The sequence below is a fragment of the Salmo salar genome, chromosome ssa06 (genome assembly GCF_905237065.1).
Source record: "Salmo salar chromosome ssa06, Ssal_v3.1, whole genome shotgun sequence".
Taxonomy (NCBI): Eukaryota; Metazoa; Chordata; class Actinopteri; order Salmoniformes; family Salmonidae; genus Salmo; species Salmo salar.
This window is the reverse complement of record NC_059447.1, coordinates 27,539,530-27,555,931: the sequence shown is the minus strand read 5'-3', so window position 1 is coordinate 27,555,931 and position 16,402 is coordinate 27,539,530. Positions and strand designations below refer to the sequence as shown.

General features: G+C 45.2%; 1 pseudogene; it reads right to left on the bottom strand.

Annotated features, from left to right (window-relative positions):
• The window catches only part of LOC106606830 (transient receptor potential cation channel subfamily M member 4-like), a 55,733-nt pseudogene extending 48,206 nt beyond the window's left edge, over positions 1-7,527 (bottom strand).
• Positions 7,528-16,402: the final 8,875 nt, after the last annotated feature.

Genomic DNA, 16,402 nt, shown 5'->3' with positions numbered 1-16,402 from the left:
TGTTCCGGGGTTTTTGGGTTATGTTCTAGGTTAGTGTATTTCTATGTTAGATCTAGGTTGTTTAGTTCTCAATGTTTAGTTCTCAATGCTGTGGATTACAGGGAAGACATCCTCCTCCCTCATGTGGTACCCTTCCTGCAGGCTCATCCTGATATGATCCTCCAGCATGACAATGCCACCAGCCGTACTGCTCATCCTGTACGTGATTTCCTGCAAGACAGGAATGTCAGTGTTCTGCCATGGCCAGCGAAGAGCCCAGATCTCAATCCCATTGAGCACGTCTGGTACCTGTTGGATCGGAGGGTGAGGGCTAGGGCCATTCCCCCCAGAAATGTCCAGGAACTTGCAGGTGCCTTGGTGGAAGAGTGGGGTAACATAGCAAGAACTGGCAAATCTGGTGCAATCCATGAGGAGGAGATGCACTGCAGTACTTAATGCAGCTGGTGGCCACACCAGATACTGACTGTCAATTTTGATTTTGACCCCCCTCAATGTCACGTCCTCCAGTATAGGGGTTATTTGTTATTGTAGTTTGGTCAGGACGTGGCAGGGGGTGTTTGTTTTATGTGGTTCAGGGTGTGTTTTGTGTATGTGTTTAGGTAGAGGGGTGATTTGATTTATTAGTCCCGGGTTTGTTAGTCATTGTTCTATGTTAGTATATTTCTATGTTCTATCTAGTCTTTTGTAGTTCTATGTTTAGTTAATTGGGGTTGGACCTTCAATTGGAGGCAGCTGGTTATTGTTGCCTCTGAGGGTCCGATAATTAGGAGTTTGTTTTTCATGGGATTTTGTGGGAGATTGTTCTTGTTTTGCCTGACGAGACTGTCAAGTTCGTTTGTGTTTTTGTATACGTTTATGTGTTTTCCTTCTTCACTTAAATAAAAAGAAGACGAGTGTACATTTTCCTGCTGCGTCTTGGTCTCTACCCTACGACACCCGTGACACATGTCTGTGGAACTTGTTCAGTTTATGTCTCAGTTGTTGAATCTTATGTTCATACAAATATTTACACATGTCAAGTTGCTGAAAATAAACACAGTTGACAGTGAGAGGACGTTTCTTTTTTTGCTGAGTTTATTATTTAGTATATATAAAGACAAGATTAAATCAAGAATAATCTGATGGGTGACAATATTAGCCAATCACTTGTGAATTCTATATTATCACTTGTGAATGATGTCCAGCTTAAGGCAAGAAACATTATTTTTTTAAAGAATCATAATCACACACCTCATGTAGCTTAGCCCATTGGCCTATAATGTTTTGACAAAGTTTGTATTACAACTAAAGTGGCCAAATAACTCCTTAAAATTAAGAACATTAATCTGCTTTACAAGGGGTGTAGAGCTTAACTGGCATACATAAGCAGCGCATGAGTTTCAAGTTCAGGGAAGATAATTTTCACGACAAAAATGGTCCTTTATAATGAAAGCATTACATACATAATTGCATTTGCAGTCACTTTTGATAATGGTGTTTTTCGCTAACAGAATATTCATGTTTACAGCCTACGTGCCGCGTGTGCATTGCTGCGCTTATAATGTGAAGAAATAGCCTAATAGTTTATCAACTTTTTACGCTAAACGTTCTGATCTGTTGCGTCAGCCTCATTGCATAAAACGTTTTTATTGATGCTAATGGTTGTATTGATTTGGGATCTATCGCATCCCACAACTGTCCCAGACTATGTTTGGAATATTTATTTCTCACACAGAATAGGTCAACTTTTGTAATATGCGGGATAGTAGATTAACATAGGCTCGTGCTTTTGTTGTTTGTTAGGCCTACTCATCTTGTTGGCTGACGAAAATTAAATGTGGACAGTTCTTCCAATATCTTTAATATGCACCTCGGAATTGGATAAGGACACGCCCAGTTATGTCACTGATGTGTCTGTCTTCACTTGTAGCCTGTGAGAAAGACCCGATCACGTGACGGAGAGCCTCAGGGAGAAGGTCTGCAAAAGGCATAGATTTTTTTAGGGTGCATTATGGCCACACAAAGGGGCTGCCGACGGGATATTCGAGGCATTATCAAGTGCTTCTCAAATTGTGAATGAGAGAATGATAAAGTGTGAAAAGCCTTCAAATCATTATTAGAGTCGCATCATGCAGCCTTGCAATGTATTAAAAATCTAAACATATAGCCCAATGTTTGTAGAACAACTAAAGTTATATTAATAACTCTAAATCAGTGGTTCCCAACCTTTTTCGGTTAATGTACCACCAAATGAATTTTGCTCTGCTCGGGGTACCCCTGAAGTACCCCCTCATGTGCATTTTAACAGTAGGTCTATGATCTCATGAGTCTTCTCAAGTACCCCCCGTGGATAGGCCAAGTACCCCCAGGGGTCCTAGTACCCCTGGTTGGGAACCACTGCTCTAAATTAATCATATAGGAGTACCTATTTCTTTGTTAACCTCTCTACACAGAATAGCTGCATGTGTGCATTCCCTCAAATCGTTTGGAGAAAATATCCTTTCTATTTTATTCAGCTTTGTTCAATTGTATTCTTCAAACTATAAAATAATGCCATGGAATTCTAAGCAAATCTTGTCTGCTAAATGAACTAGTGTAGCCCACAGCCATATGGCATAGCCAGATCAGTAAAACTCAGAGTATGCTATTCTGTTCTGAAATAGACTACATTTTCTTCATATCATGTTTCTTTAGACCTGTCTAAAATAAATAATGGATTTATTACATGGATAATGGCTATAATAATGGCTATATTACATGGATTTATTAGACTTTTTAAAATGTAGATGTTCCAAAGGTCTGCATCAGTGGCTTGTAGGAAGCCAGGAGATGCTAAATGTGTTTATGTTAATTAATGATCAATTACCATGAGACGACAGTTATTTGCTTGACAATCAGAGGCGGACAAAATGTCTTGACCGCCACAGCCCTATTGGGGAGTATGAGTCCTGTAGGGGGAAAAGCGTAGAGCAGTATGTTAGTCCAGCCCTAGAGGTGCATAACCTGATATCGCAAAGAAATACGGGTAATGTGCCTTTTCATGCGATGCAAAGAGATCTACGGATGCTTGTCTGCATTTCTTCTCGATTCCCTCCACTACTCGGGAATGGAGTTTCCAATATCCGTAAAGGGGATTCCCTCTGGACAATAAGTCCACTCTTACATTTAGTACTCCAAGGACATGAGTCGCGCATAAGGAAAGTTGATGAGTTTTGCTCCACTGAATAATTGCCTTTGCTAGGCTGTGAACAAGTGCAAACCTGGCGATTGACACTACTGAGTGCCAAGTAGTGTTGTCACAAAACCAGAATTCGACATAATTTGACTTTGGTATCAGGTTTAGTACACCAAAATGATACCAGGGCAAAAAAGGAAAATTAGGCAGACAAAGTGACAGAATGGCACTTGATCCAGACAGATCTTTTGAGGTCAATATTACATTATGTACATTTTTCAAAGATAGCCATGTATGCATTAATTAATCAATTATACCATCAAATAATCCATTTGACTTTGTTTATTACAAGCTAACTACATAACATAATGGCAATTGAATTTAATTGTAAATTGCTATTGATAAACTGGGTTAATCCAGATGTAGCCTAGGCCAATTCACAATTCTTTTTTTCTTTAACCTTTATTTAACTAGGCAAGCCAGTTAAGAACAAATGCTTATTTACATGATAGCCTACACCGGCCAAACCCAGACAACGCTGGGCCAATTGTGCGCCGTCCTACGGGACTCCCAATCACGGCCGGTTATGATACAGCCTGGAATCAAACCACGGTGACTGCAGTGACACCTCAAGCACTGAGATGCAGTGCCTTAGACCGCTGCACCACTCGGGAGCCCAATACAGGTGAATGCATTTTCAATAGGAGTGTGTTCATGTATTGAGTTATTCAGCTCGTTTTGGCTGATTTCATGGGGTTACAGATGAAAAAATATATATTTCCTTTCCATTTGGGACTTATGTTATTGTACTGATCAACAACATTCGCATAGAAGAAGCAATCTCTTCTTTTATAAAAGTGTGCCCTTTCTCTAAGACCTAATGACATCATTCACACACACAGTGAGAGAGACGGGAGGTGAGGGCATAGACATTAAAACCAGTAGACAGTGATAGCGTTGATGTCATCCACGTATTCCTATAGATAACTCCCGATGGCGCATGAAATATTTGAAGCACGCCATATTGCTGAATGAGGCTGAATGGCAACCAAAAACAAAATCGTTAACGATCATGGTGAAAGTGGTCGTAACTAGCAAAGGATCATGGTCGATGTAGTCGATTTCATCCTGCCTGAGAGAGTCAACCCAACCGGGCATGAGCCTCCTCGCAGCCTGCCGGCCTGTGATTGGTCTGTGTCAGCACGTGGTCCTGTGTGACGACAAATGTAGTAGTCAGAACGGATCACTATTTAATTAAATATCACGATTTGTAGTGAACTTTAAAATAATTCACTGTGGGGATCAAACTTGATCATAATAAACACATTTTAGAGGCCAAAATGGCTTCAAAATGTTTTTTTTTTTATCGTAATTTACATAAGCTTTCTAGGGCAGACCAGGGCTTGCTACACAGTAGCCGACCAGCATAGCTCAGAACTTCACGCTCCAGACCAGACACTCGGGGCTAGCGAGAACAAGTGAATGAATAGGTATTTTGTCAATGACTGTATGGTTTGTGGTGACAATCAGCTTTGAAATCAGCATATTTGCATTATGGTACTTAGTTATCACAAACAAAGTTCTAGGGTAGTGAATTAACGTTAGCTTCAGTTGTAAGTTAGCAAGGAAAGTTAACCTACAAAGCTGGAAGCTACTGGTATCTTCTTGTATTGTAAAGTGGTGTAGCCTGTAATGGACATTGTTTTGCGAACAGTAATTAACAGTTGAAACATTTCTACATGCCGTGTAGCATTATTGAAGTGTGTTAACGTCTGTGCAGCATGAGTGGGGAGCTAACATATGACGCAGCCCAGACACCCAGTGAGTGCAGTGGTTCCTTGGGACAGGCTTGAGCTAGGAATGACTAAGTGGAGCAGGCACAATGCGCTCACCTTATAAGAGGACATCGGCAGCGCTGCTAGAGAGACTTGATCCTCTCTCAATCAGTAGATGACATGAGACATTTGACAGAAGTACCAAAGGTTTAGAAAAACTCTAGTACCATGTTCTAGTATAAAAAACGTACAGAAGTTTCCAGAATGCCATTGAAGGCAGGAGGTCTCACTGCAAACTGCAGTCTGTAGCCCTTGGTAACTGTGGATAGGATTCAAGGCTTGACTGCACATGCGCGCCAGTTGTCTACTCTCGGCCAGTAGCCAACGGGGAGGCTGACTCTCGCTCACCAGTGGTGCATTGTATTTTTGCTCTGTTTCCTTGGCAAGATGCCTGGTTGTGACAGGTGTTTTATTGAAAGAGAGTGTAGTGACACTGGGAACTGGTGACAGTGCTTTGAAGCAACTGGCAATTTGTCTTCCTGCCTCGGCTGAAAACGAACGAGTGGAGGGGAGAGCTGTGGCACGGAGGGCACCCGGGGGTAGAGTGATCTCCCTTGGGTGGAGCACAGAGTCTGTGCTCCACCCAAGAAGGAACAGTGCAGGGAACCGAATGACTCATTGACTGCCCCTCTCTTCCGCTGGGGGCGTACCCATAAGTCTGACACCCCTTCTTCCTGGCAGGAGAACCAGAGGGGCGGGACTTGGATGTGGCTGCAGGGGATGGCCGTTTGCCCCAGTGTCACATGCTGTGTCTCTGGGGGCTTCCCCACTCCCCACCTTGGTTGGTGGAGGGCTAGCCCGGATTGCCATAGTTCCCGGGTCTACAGGGCAGACAGAAGTTGAAGGCTTGACTTTCCTTCTTGCAGAGTTTGCACTTCTGCTGCATGGTGGCAACAGAAGGCCCAAACAGTACCTTAGGCACTACTAGAGTTTCAAGGAAGTCTTCTTTGTCCTTGTCGGATAGAATGGACCGGTTGAGGCACAAGGCTCTCTTTCCTACCACTGCAAGATTCATGACGCGGCCACAGCATTGGATGGCACCTCTAGAGGCACGGAGGTTGAGCTCTGTGATGGCATTGGGGTTGAGGTGGCTGGCCAGTGAAAGCTCAAATACCCACGTCCTCCATGTCCTTGACCTCAATGTTGGAAAAATGCCTGGTTTGGACCCTGGAGGTAAGGGGATTGACCCAGTAGCACTTGGGTTCCGGCAAGTAGGCTGGGACAGCCGGGAGGAGCTGTGGTCACACTTTATTTGCATAGTCCGGATTTTCTACAGATGGTCATACTATCAACAAACTGTTGATAAGCAACTGCTTGCTAAGGTTAGGGTTAGGTATAGAATACGGATTAGGGTAAGGGTTAAGTTTAAGGTTAGGATAAGGGCTAAAGTTAGGATTAGTAGATAATTAGTTGAAATGTTACTGATAGCCTGTAGAGCCTCTACAGATGGACTATCCAAATAAAGTGCTACCAGAGCTGCTTGCCTGGGACAGCACGAGAGGAGAGACGCCTCCCATCGTAAAAGTCCCCCTCTGCGTCTCAGTCCCTCACGGGTTCGGGCCACTCAATGTTGAGTCTGGCCGCTGCCCATTTGCAGACATTGAGCAGCAAATATTTGTCGTCCGCTATCGATGCCCGCTAAGGACGGAAGATGATCTGCCGGCTTGTCTTATCCCGTTATCATAGGATGGGAGGTCCTCCTCCCAATGGGGGTCATCAGGAAGCATTTAAGGCAAATGTCAATTTTCAGTGTACAAACTTAACATGATGAACAATAATGACATTTACTCAAACAGGTGGCCAAAAATAACTATCTGAAAGCCACGGCCCCGATAAGCCACACCTCCAGTCTTCTAATAGGCTGTCACCTCTACAATATATTATTAAAAAGATTCAAATTGTACCCCTCCCATTACAAAAAGGTTCCAGTTTGAACCTTTACACGGGGGTTCCTCAAGAAACCTTTTTGAACTGGAAAGGTTCCCTCTGTGTGGCAATTTTTTGGAATCCCAAAAAGTTCTTCCAGGCTCCTTTACTTCTAAGAGTGTATGAATTAATTATATTTTAAACAAATAGATGAAACAGAGTGGGCGTTGTCCTCAGCTGTGCTCTGACCAGCCTCAATCACAGCACACCATGGTATGTCTGTTTGTGTGTATGTGTGTGTGTCTAACCGGTTCTCTGTGCCGCCTTGACCAGGCCCTGTCTCAGCACCTCCCTGACCCAGGTTTTGACCTTCTCGCACCCCCCACCCCCCACAACAGAAACCACCAGGTTGGGGGAGGGCACCCCCCAGTGGGCCGTCATCAGACTGTACACGATCTGAGGTGGGGTGTCGCATGACAGACGCAAGAACTGACCAATAGCAAGAGAAAAGGAGAAGAGGGTGGGGAAGGGTCAATGAGTATCGCCACACAAAGTTATGATGCTCAAGAGGCTACATAAAGTGCTGCTTGGTAGTTGCTTGTTTTGCCTATATGGTGTAGCTAATCGAAAGTGAAGAGATATCAGTACAGGTGAGAACATTCCGCCCGCCATGGTTCCATAGAATGCCAGACAGACGTTCTGCAACATACAGCCCAACCAGACCTGATGTAGATGAGCAAAAGACTGAAATGAACTACATTCACATATTTGTCATTTAGTGTCAATGAATGGATATGTGACGTATTAATTTCATAACATATAGCATCATGAGATTAGCATGAACTCATTCTCTCAGTAGGATCATGTGGTAACAGCTGAGTCAATTGATAGTTATGAGTTGACAGGCACGCAGCCAGCTACCTAATTCATGAATCAGCCAGTCACCATACTGACAGATATGTATGTGTGTGTCCTAATGTTATTTATACTTTAGTGATACCCTGGGCTGATTGATTGAGTGCGGGACACGGCTGAATAAACACACTGTCCTCCATGAGGTCATCAACAAGGGCCAGAGGCCAAAACCAAGACACCAGTGTTGTGTGTGTGTGTTAGTTTGCCCTTGCATGAGTGTGTGTGTGTGCTTGCATATGTGCAAGTGTATGCACGCACATGTGTGCATATGTTGGTATGTTAATGCTCTTACATGTGTGTGTTACTCACATGGCTGTGTCTCATATCAGACAATATACCATGGGTTTGACACACAATTACTAAGCCTCGACTCCAATATTACATTTACATTAACATTTAAGTCATTTAGCAGACGCTCTTATCCAGAGCGACTTACAAACTGGTGCATTCACCTTATGATATCCAGTGGAACAACCACTTTACAATAGTGCATCTAAATCTTTTAGGAGGGGGGGTTAGAAGGATTACTTTATCCTATCCTAGGTATTCCATAAAGAGGTGGGGTTTCAGGTGTCTCCGGAAAGTGGTGATTGACTCCGCTGTCCTGGCATCGTGAGGGAGCTTGTTCCACCATAGGGGTGCCAGAGCAGCGAACTATTTTGACTGGGCTGAGCGGGAACTGTGCTTCCTCAGAGGTAGGGGGGCCAGCAGGCCAGAGGTGGATGAGCGCAGTGCCCTCGTTTGGGTGTAGGGACTGATCAGAGCCTGAAGGTACGGAGGTGACGTTCCCCTCACGGCTCCGTAGGCAAGCACCATGGTCTTGTAGCGGATGCGAGCTTCAACTGGAAGCCAGTGGAGAGAGCGGAGGAGCGGGGTGACGTGAGAGAACTTGGGAAGGTTGAACACCAGACGGGCTGCGGCGTTCTGGATGAGTTGTAGGGGTTTAATGGCATAGGCAGGGAGCCCAGCCAACAGCGAGTTGCAGTAATCCAGACGGGAGATGACAAGTGCCTGGATTAGGACCTGCGCCGCTTCCTGTGTGAGGCAGGGTCGTACTCTGCGAATGTTGTAGAGCATGAACCTACAGGATCGGGTCACCGCCTTGATGTTAATAAGAACGACAGGGTGTTGTCCAGGGTCACGCCAAGGTTCTTAGCACTCTGGGAGGAGGACACAATGGAGTTGTCAACCGTGATGGTGAGATCATGGAACGGGCAGTCCTTCCACGGGAGGAAAAGCAGCTCCGTCTTGCAGAGGTTCAGCTTGAGGTGGTGATCCATCATCCACACTGATATGTCTGCCAGACATGCAGAGATGCGATTCGCCACCTGGTTATCAGAAGGGGGAAAGAAGAAGATGAATTGTGTGTCGTCTGCATAGCAATGATAGGAGAGACCATGTGAGGATATGACAGAGCCAAGTGACTTGGTGTATAGCGAGAATAGGAGAGGGCCTAGAACAGAGCCCTGGGGGACACCAGTGGTGAGAGCACGTGGTGCGGAGACAGATTCTCGCCACGCCACCTGGTAGGAGCGACCTGTCAGGTAGGACGCAATCCAAGCGTGGGCCACGCCGGAGATGCCCAACTCGGAGAGGGTGGAGAAGAGGATCTGGTGGTTCACAGTATCAAAGGCAGCAGATAGGTCTAAAAGGAAGGGAGCAGAGAAGAGAGAGTTAGCTTTAGCAGTGCGGAGAGCCTCCGTGACACAGAGAAGAGCAGTCTCAGTTGAATGACCAGTCTTGAAACCTGACTGATTTGGATCAAGAAGGTCATTCTGAGAGAGATAGCAAGAGAGTTGGCCAAGGACGGCACACTCAAGAGTTTTGGAGAGAAAAGAAAGAAGGGATACTGGTCTGTAGTTGTTGACATCGGAGGGATCGAGTGTAGGTTTTTTGAGAAGGGGTGCAACTCTCGCTCTTTTGAGGACGGAAGGGACGTATCCAGTGGTCAAGGATGAGTTGATGAACGAGATGAGATAAGGGAGAAGGTCTCCGGAAATGGTCTGGAGGAGAGAGGAGGGGATAGGGTCAAGCGGGCAGGTTGTTGGGCGGCCGGCCGTCACAAGTCGCAAGATTTCATCTGGAGAGAGAGGGGAGAAAGAGGTCAAAGCATAGGGTAGGTCAATGTGAGCAGGACCAGTGGTAGAAAGTGGACCAGCGGTGTCGTTTGACATAACAAACGAGGAGCGGATGTCGTCAACCTTCTTTTCAAAATGGTTGACGAAGTCATCCGCAGAGAGGGAGGAGGGGGGGATTCAGGAGGGAGAAGAAGGTGGCAAAGAGCTTCCTAGGGTTAGAGGCAGATGCTTGGAATTTAGCGTGGTAGAAAGTGGCTTTAGCAGCAGAAACTGAAGAGGAAAATGTAGAGAGGAGGGAGTGAAAGGATGCCAGGTCCGCAGGGAGGCGAGTTTTCCTCCATTTCCGCTCGGCTGCCCGGAGCCCTGTTCTGTGAGCTCGCAATGAGTCGTCGAGCCACGGAGCAGGAGGGGAGGACCGAGCCGGCCTGGAGGATAGGGGACATAGAGAGTCAAAGGATGCAGAAAGGGAGGAGAGGAGGGTTGAGGAGGCAGAATCAGGAGATAGGTTGGAGAAGGTTTGAGCAGAGGGAAGAGATGATAGGATGGAAGAGGAGAGAGTAGCGGGAGAGAGAGAGCGAAGGTTGCGACGGCGCAATACCATCCGAGTAGGGGCAGAGTGAGAAGTGTTGGAGGAGAGCGAGAGGGAAAAGGATACAAGGTAGTGGTCGGAGACTTGGAGGGAAGTTGCAATGAGATTAGTGGAAGAACAGCATCTAGTAAAGATGAGGTCAAGCGTATTGCCTGCCTTGTGAGTAGGGGAGGAGGTGAGAGGGTGAGGTCAAAAGAGGAGAGGAGTGGAAAGGAGGAGGCAGAGAGAAATGAGTCAAAGGTAGACGTGGGGAGGTTAAAGTCACCCAGAACTGTGAGGGGTGAGCCATCCTCAGGAAAGGAACGTATCAAGGCGTCAAGCTCATTGATGAACTCTCCAAGGGAACCTGGAGGGCGATAAATGATAAGGATGTTAAGCTTGAAAGGGCTGGTAACTGTGACAGCATGGAATTCAAAGGAGGAGATAGACAGATGGGTCAGGGGAGAAAGAGAGAATGTCCACTTGGGAGAGATGAGGATTCCAGTGCCACCACCCCGCTGGCCAGATGCTCTCGGGGTATGCGAGAACACGTGGTCAGATGAGGAGAGAGCAGTAGGAGTAGGAGTGTTATCTGTGGTAATCCATGTTTCCAACAGCGCCAAGAAGTCGAGGGACTGGAGGGTAGCATAGGCTGAGATGAACTCTGCCTTGTTGGCCGCAGACCGGCAGTTCCAGAGGCTGGCGGAGACCTGGAACTCCACGTGGGTTGTGCGCGCGGGGGCCACCAGGTTAGAGTGGCAGCGGCCACGCGGTGTGAAGCGTTTGTATGGCCTGTGCAGAGGGGAGAGAACAGGGATAGACAGACACATAGTTGACAGGCTACAGAAGAGGCTACGCTAATGCAAAGGAGATTGGAATGACAAGTGGACTACACGTCTCGAATGTTCAGAAAGTTAAGCTTACGTTGCAAAAATCTTATTGACTAAAATGACTAAAATGATACAGTACTGCTGGCTGGTGAAGTAGGCTAGCTAGCAGTGGCTGCGTTGTTGACTTTGTTTGAAAGTGTAGCTGGCTAGGTAACGTCGATAGTTTCAGTACTACACCTTTATCATGATACAAAGGCAACTATGTAGCTAGCTAACATAACACTAATCAAGACGTTCCTTTGTAATGTATTTAGTTTCTACAATGCTGCTCGTCGGTAAAAGTTGGCTAGGTTTGGAAAATGGCGTCGCGGAGGACGAAAATAGCTGGCTAGCTAACCTCGATAATTACTCTAAACTACACAATTATCAAACTATGACAAAGACAACTATGTAGCTAGCTAACACTACAGTAATCAAATCGTTCCGTTGTAATGTATTCGTTTCTACAGTGCTGCTAGTCGGTAGTCGGTAACAAGGCCCTGCATTACAATATTTAAATAATGTCACTAAGATGGCACAGGTGGATTCATCATTGAACACAGCATATTCTCCAGTGCTGAATCAACACAGTGTTATATTTCAGCAATAAGGCCCAAGGAGGTGTGGTATATATGTCCAATATACCATGACTAAGGACTGCTCTAAGCACGATGCAACAAGGAGTGCCTGGATACAGCCCTTAGCTGTGGTATATTGGCAATTCACCACAAACCCCCAAGGTGCCTTATTGCGATTATAAACTAGTCACCAACACAATTAGAACAGTAAACAAGTAATTGTGTGTCAAACCCATGGTATATTGTCTGATATAGCACGGCTTTCAGACAAATCAGCATCAAGGACCCAAACTACCCGGTTTATAACACTGTTCCATTGTCTATAATATGGGTCCACACTTTTCAGCGTTAAATTAAAGGTTGAGTAAGTTTGAATTTTGTCCACAAATGTACTCAATTTTCTATGTAAATAGTCTATGAGTAAATGCCATAATGCAGTTATTTTGTTTCATACTTCACATGTTAGCTGAAATCGTATTTTTCCGAAGTTATTTTAGCTGTCACGCTAGCTGTTTGGCCCGAACACATTAACAAATCATGGGATTTTATCATAGGAAATTAACACCTGTAATATAGTAGCCTCTGCTTCCAGGCCTCAGTCACATTGTTCTCAAGAGTCTGGGGAAGTTCATATTGGAAAGGTACAGTGAGGGAAAAAAGTATTTGATCCCCTGCTGATTTTATACGTTTGCCCACTGACAAAGAAATTATCAGTCTATAATTTTAATGGTAGGTTTATTTGAACAGTGAGAGACAGAATAACAACAAAATAATTTTAAAAACGCACGTCAAAACTGTTATAAATTTATTTGCATTTTAATGAGGGAAATAAGTATTTCACCCCCTCTGCAAAACAAGACTTAGTACTTGGTGGCAAAACCCTTGTTGGCAATCACAGAGGTCAGACGTTTCTTGTAGTTGGCCACCAGGTTTGCACACATCTCAGGAGGGATTTTGTCCCACTCCTCTTTGCAGATCTTCTCCAAGTCATTAAGGTTTTGAGGCTGACGTTTGGCAACTCGAACCTTCAGTTCCCTCCACAGATTTTCTATGGGATTAAGGTCTGGAGACTGGCTAGGCCACTCCAAGACCTTAACAAGACATTTGTGGAGTGGTTGAAAAACACGTTTTTTAATGACTCCAAACTAAGTGTATGTAAACTTCCGACTTCAACTGTACATATAGGTAGGTGTAAAGTGACTAGGCAACAGGATAGATAATAGACAGTAACAGCAGCGTGTGTGAAAGTGTGTGGGTGTATGTGTGTGTTGGGGTGTCAGTGTAAGTGTGGGCAGAGTTCAATGTGTGTGCATAGAGTTAGTGCAGAAAAGAGTCAATGCAGGTATTTTTTTTTATTTAACATTTATTTTACTAGGCAAGTCAGTAAAATTATACAATGATGGCCTACCCCGGCCAAACCCTCCCCTAACCCGGATGACGCTGGGCCATTTGTGCGCCACCCTATGGGACTCCGATCACGGCCGGTTGTGATACACCCCGGAATCTAACCAGAGTCTCTTGTACTGAGATGCAGTGCCTTAGACCGCTGCCCCGCACAGGAGGTAGTCCGGGTAGCCATTTGATAAGCTATTTAGCAGTCTTGTTTAGCAGTCTTATGGCTTGGGGGTATAAGCTATTCAGGGTCCTGTTGGTTCCAGACTTGGTGCACTGGTACCGCTTGCCATGCAGTAGCAGAGATGAACAATGGCCTGGTTGGCTGGAGACTGTACATTTTCTTTTACAATTTGGAATAGGCACATTCAAACAAAAGTATAGCTGCGGGAAGTCGTTTTTGTTGGGGGGGGGCTAGACAAATATCTTTGTCATTGCTGGCGCTGCAGACGGATATATCGGTCTGCTAATACAGGACTATTAAAGGCCCAGTGCACTACTTTATTGTTGTAATTTATTTCTTCAGATTTTCGGGGGTGTTGCTGCACCCTCAGAACCCCTAATTCCCATGGCTATGAACAAAGGTGGAGAGTTGAAACCGAAAGCCAATCATTTTCACTGGTGCCCACTTGGGGTAGTGTCATTTTCAACCAAATTATATACAACATTTATTCAAAACAATATATAGTGTAGTAGAGTTAAAATGGTTATTCCAGCAAACTTCAAATTATTAGAATAGTACACAACGCAGAACAGAACAATCAGGTTGAGGGTCAGTGGCCAAAAGCCCGCGAACAGGAATGTTCCAAGTTCAGACAGAAGGGGGGAGTCAGATCGCCAGGAACTTTACTTTTGGTTTCTAATTTTAATTGTTGCGCTACTGGTGATGCCTGTTGATGTTAGGTAGGCAGCTACAGTAGCTGAATGATGTTAACATCTTCAGGTTTTGTTTCATTAAATGTATTTTATTTTATCTGGGTGCTTACGTCACCTACTGACACCCTGGTACTACCCATAGATCCCGCTCTCCTCAGTCTGAGAAAACACTGAGAGAGAAAGGTACGGGTTGCAGATTACTCCTTTGTAGAAGTCCGTAACGTGAAATAAATAAACGTCCCAAGGTTAATGCTGTAGATATTGTTATAAGGGGATGTGAGACTATCGAAACACGTAACTTTCAGAGTTTTATTGTTGTTATTAATATAGTTACAGAGTGCTAAAAGTGTTGCTAGCTAGTATGACTTTCTTTCTGTGATGCAGACGGCTAGCTGAGCTGCCGACTAGTGATGGTGTTGCATTATGGGGGATGTAGTTTTGCCCTCTAAGGCGATTTTATGTTGTAACTTGTTTGTGTTGCAGTGGTTTTGTACATGAGTTGTTGTATTTTGCTACTATCAACACTGAAAGCACCTAGCAATGTATTGGGGATGTGAGACAGGATATGTGTTTTACCTTTCTTCATGCTCCTGTGTAGAACAACTTGTCAGGTGGTGCATTGGAGACTGATGTGTTCCTGTCCTGTCTTTTCATAATACTATTGCAGGTATGGTTCTATTGTCTAAGAATTAAGATTATACATTCTTTGTATTAAGGACTGGTTATTATTTTATACTATACATTATGGCTTTATGTATGAGTGTGATTGTGAGAGTCTGAGAAAACACTGAGAGAGAAAGAACAACTTGTCAGGTGGTGCATTGGAGACTGATGTGTTCCTGTCCTGTCTTTTCATAATACTATTGCAGATCGACATAAAAGCCTAAAAGACAGCCGTGGTGTCGCTCTTCATTTCTTGGTTCTCCTGTGGTGCATAAGAAACCCGCTACAGATTGGTGCCGTGACCCGGATCAACAGATCAGCTGCAGCAGATCGCCGGGGGACCCCTAAACAGAACTGGATCGACATCACACGTTTAAAACATTTGAGGGCAAGGTGAACTTTGGACAATATGTTGCATATGCCTCAGTTGTGTGAGATTACAGAACAGGAGAGAGAAGACATATCAGGTGTTGGTGATAACAATGTACATGTTACTCCGGTTGGTGTTACTGTGAGAGGTTCACAAGGTATGGCCACTGGGGTGGGGCGGGGGGCTCAGTTGGCCAGTATGGGGGAACATAGTGCTAGAGCCAGTCCTCTTAGATACCCAGCAGTCGACACTAGAGTGCCAAGTGTCAGTAGTAGCCAACCAGAGCATGTTAGCAGTAGCCAACCAGGCAACGATGACAGTGAAGAGTCCCAGAAGGCCATAGGGGGTGAAAATGAGAACCGAACCCAATTGCAAGCCCTAGCAGAGTTAGTCAAACAACTGGGCAGTGAAATAGGTAATCAAGTTGCCGCTAGTCTAGCAGGGGCTGGTCCAAGCACTTCCCCTCCCCAACCAATAGTAGAAATACCTGATTGGTCAAAGGTCAACCTAATTCTGAAGTCAGACGTCAGAGAACCACCCCACTTCCGGGGTGATAGCACAGACCGGTGCACAGTGACTGAATGGCAAGAACTTATGCAAGCTTACTTGAAAAGAAGGGATGCAGTATATCAGAACAGGGGCAAGAAATACAGGACAGACTAATGGGGCGGGCTAAAGACATAGTCAGAATTGGGCTCCGTGGAAACCCCCTTGTCCTGGTTTGGAAGCCGTCAGGAGAGTTGAGAATTTGCACTGATTTCAGATGGTTGAACCAGAGGACAGAGAAAGATGCATACCCATTGCCCCATCAAGCCGATGCTCTCGCTGCTTTTGGGGGGAACTGCTTCTTCAGTACTATGGATTTGACTTCGGGATTCTACAACATCCCCATACATGAAGATGACCGCAAGTACACAGCGTGCACAACACCCACGGGTTTATTTGAGTACAACAGAATGGCTCAGGGGTTATGTAACAGCCCAGCAACATTCGCCAGAATGATGACCTCGATCTTCGGCGACCAGAACTACTTGTCCCTCCTATGCTACTTGGATGATCTCCTGGTTTTCGGGAAGACTGAGCAGGAAGCCCTGGACCGTCTCGAAATGGTGTTCTCCCGCCTTAAGGAACACAACCTGAAGCTAGCGCAAAAAAATGTTACCTCCTCAGAAAATCTGTCAAGTTTTTAGGCCATATCGTCACGGCAGAGGGCATTGCAACCGACCCAGGAAAAGTGT